The 3762-nt window shown below is 40.1% G+C and overlaps 1 long non-coding RNA gene across 1 annotated transcript in view; it reads left to right on the top strand.

Annotated features, from left to right (window-relative positions):
* The window catches only part of LOC119281749, a 2143-nt gene extending 814 nt beyond the window's left edge, over positions 1-1329 (top strand). Inside the window, exons 3-4 of the long non-coding RNA XR_005138540.1 lie at positions 72-141; positions 1225-1329. This is a non-coding gene — a long non-coding RNA (uncharacterized LOC119281749). The remainder of the gene's footprint in view (positions 1-71; positions 142-1224) is intronic.
* The last annotated feature ends 2433 nt before the right edge of the window (positions 1330-3762 follow it).

A 3762-nucleotide genomic window follows, 5' to 3' on the forward strand; every position in this document is an offset into this window, starting at 1 on the left:
TCCTCTCGTTGAAGGGACATATATATGGTTTACAAGTTTTTTGATCTCACATTATTGTTTCCTACTAAAAGTATCACAGGCGGCGATAGTTGATGGAATAAAAAGACGGCAGATTCTCATCCACATAGACCAACACCAAAGGTAATTAGTCTATGCACACAACTACTTCATTTGCATGCTTTATTCACATGCCATTGGCAAATATGTGACATTAAATTAATTTCTAGTTCGCTTATGTGTGTCCTATTTTACATAGATTCCATGGCAATCTCCCTAGTACACCCCAACAATTTTTATTTGCTCATGACTTTGTGACTACGCATCATATATGACAAGTTTTGTTATCCACATATGGATTCGTGTTACCTATGAGACACATTTAACTTTTTTTTGTGGTATTTTTTTGGTATGAAACACAATGTCATTCTCTACATATGCATGCATAGCAACTTCTTCCTGAATTTTTTGGTCAGACAATTAATATCTCTCAAATTTTTTGTAGTGTCCTTATATGGTATTTTCTTCACGTTCTCCCCATGTGTGCATATTGTACATTTATCTCGTGGCACTCCTTTGCAAAGGGGTGGTGCTTTTCTTTCTCTTGAGGTGTGGATACACATTGACAACTTTGTTGTTCATAAATGGATTTACATCTTTGTTTGGCGTGTGGCAAGTTTTGTTTACTTAACACTATAGGGCCAAGCTCCACAACCAAACTTTTCTTTCATGCCACATGATTTTGCTGATTTTTCACGCATACCCTCTCTAATTTTGCATTTTCTTTCTCACTAGACATCATGTCGAAAAATTAGACATTGGACATCAATGACTTGAAATAAATATATCTCATGAACCTTTCGTTGTATCCACATGAAAAAACAAGCTTATTTATCAGATGATAAAGGCAAACACAGAGGTTGATGGCTCTTTCAACAATATGCACGTAGTTCATGGAAATCTTTGCACAATTAACATCTCAACTTATACTTATATTATAGTAGTTCATGCTCACATGTCATGGCAACTTTAGTTGGGCCAAGTACTGGTAGTATCAACTTTTTTTGCCCAAGTCACATGGGCTGCTTCATGATAGGGTTGTCTAGGGGTGCACTCCATGTTAACTATATTATTTTGCAATTTAGATGGCAACTTTCTCTTGTTTCTCTATGCAAACAATTTTTTCCTCATCTTCGCCATTTTTCACTATTGGTCTATGAATGCCAGTGAACTACATCTTCTTCTTGGGCATATACTACATCTTCTTCTGGGGCATATAGGGATTTAAGATATGGAATGATCTCAATACAAATCTTACTAGTTCTACCGAGGTACATTATTTGGTCTTGTGTTCTTATCCATTTCCTCTAAGTGCACCATTCGACTATGTGCCATTTTGGAGTATGACCTTGCGTGTTTTCTTTCCCATCCTGGTATTTGTGTTTTTGGATATTGTCTGCGCAACTGCGAAAATAACCACGACACATGGGAACTCTCACACATGTCATATGGCAGTTTTATTTAGCAAAACATGGCAAATTATCCTAGCACGTGCATTACTGATTGTTGTAGAATGGAGGGAAACCTAATTGGCTTATGTTGATGGCAATCTGACACATACTTATATGCTAACATTAGACCACAAAACACATGTCAACTTTTAGATAATTATATGTCAACACTAGGTATTAACACATTAGAATCATTTGTTTCATGGGTTCTCTAGGGAAATTAGAGGGGGTGAAAACTTATCACATGTGGATGGAAACACTAGACCATGATACACAGCAGTCTTTTCCATACCTTTTTCATTTGACCCCATGTTTTTATATGGAGGGTAATTATAGGGAGGGTAGAAAATTACCATAACCTTAGATGACAACTCCAAAGCACAAGCCATAACAATTTTCATACAACATTCATGTTTCTTTTTTTACTTTGGAGGTAGTGGGAGGGGGGTTGGTGTTGATGGATAGTTGTATCCCTGTGTCACATGTACCACATGGGACATATATGCATAGGGACGTGTGGGTTCAAGGGACCCATACATGGGAGACCGACTTAATGGAAGGTGCCTCCCTCGTTTCCCATAAAGGAAGTCAAGGCCTTTCAAAACTAGGGAGGAGTCCAATTCTTGGGGACCAACATCACTGCTGGGGGTGGGGGAGGGCACCGCCACATTTCACATATACAAGGTCGTCTGACACCATGCAGAAGGACCAATATCTACACACATTGCAATCTGCCCATAGAAGCCACATCAATCCATGACATCCTGTCTAGATCGACCCCTAGAACTCGTCGAGTTGCCTCCCAACTTTCCAAAACCCTCTCTAAATCTCCGTTGTACTCTATATCAAGATTAACCCCATATAAGCATGAGTGGAGCTATTAGCCCCCCTAGGGCAAGGGGGTTCACTCAAATAACATGTGTGTCATGTACCGTAAAGAGGAACCAGGCGAAATTATCCTCGAATATTCCATGTACCCTCTTCTATTTTCTCTACAAGGATCTCCCTATGGTGACAGGGGGAGGTTGTGGGTTGTACAAAGGATGGGGGTCATGTGGAGTGAGGGGGGGGGTATTATGGGGGGAAACGATGTTGCTTCATCAATGGGGTATTAGGAGAAGCTATGGTGATCTATCAATATGTGAACCTGCAACACGTCGGATCAGGGAGGGAGAGTGGGGTGGTGGTGGTTGGGGTGTTCTTCTGAAGGAGGAAGAAACTCGTCATGAAGTCAGGATGAACCTAGAGCCGGATTTAGATCTAGTGGCCCCGCACTCACGCTTGCAGGTTGAAGAGTCCGGTCACAAGACTTCTCTATTGCCCGCTCATGGCGTAGCTCGTGGCTTGTTCTAGTGTGAATCATTTCTGCCACGCGTCGTTGCGCCATGGGGACAACTAACCTACGTTTGTGCCATATTTGCGTCCAATAACATACTCGCTTGAAATAGAGCAACGAAAATCATAGGAATTTTGTTGCCATTTAATCTGTTGAATAAGAAATGTTGTTCAATTTGAGTTCTAACCTAAAACATAGGAATGCTAAAAGATTACCATTGGATACTATATAATGAAATATACATGAATTCAAGACACAAGGAAGACAAAACATAAGGTAAGACCACATGTCTGATTTCCAGCAAAGTCCCTAGGGATTGTCCAATTCATAAAAAAAATCCGGTGAAGCATTTCTTTATTCCGAAAGATACCGTAGGAACTATTTATATAGGTATTTAGTTCTCCAAATTCCTAACTTTTTTGCTTTTTACCAAACGATGCCTAGAAGTAGGATAGAAAAACATTTTAACTGTTTACAAAAGTCAGTATTACATTCATTTCATGAATATCCATCATCATAAAAATGTGCCTATTTATATTTTTTTTGCGAAAAAGCACACATGTATTAAGCAGCACATGGCCCTACAAAAGCATCCTTAAAGAAAAAAACAAAGTCTTAAGGACGTCGAAGTCTTGTTCCTCATGTATCCATCGACGGCGAGCCATGAAAATGATCTAGTTGCCAGCTCTGGGCCTCCATCTCACTGGAGCCAACTCGTTAAAACTCATGACCTTGTAAAAGTAGTGACCGAGAAATCGTCGATGTAGACTAGAAGACGTCTGCGACCACAATCCGCGTAGAAAATTGCCGCACTGAAGAAGATAACACCAAAGAGGACCCGTAGAACGTCCCATGTTCGACCATACCGAGTTGAGGAACACGAACCTCACATGCTCCCCAACTAGTTCAAGACTAGAC

Source organism: Triticum dicoccoides, chromosome 3B (assembly GCF_002162155.2).
Source record: "Triticum dicoccoides isolate Atlit2015 ecotype Zavitan chromosome 3B, WEW_v2.0, whole genome shotgun sequence".
Lineage (NCBI taxonomy): Eukaryota > Viridiplantae > Streptophyta > Magnoliopsida > Poales > Poaceae > Triticum > Triticum dicoccoides.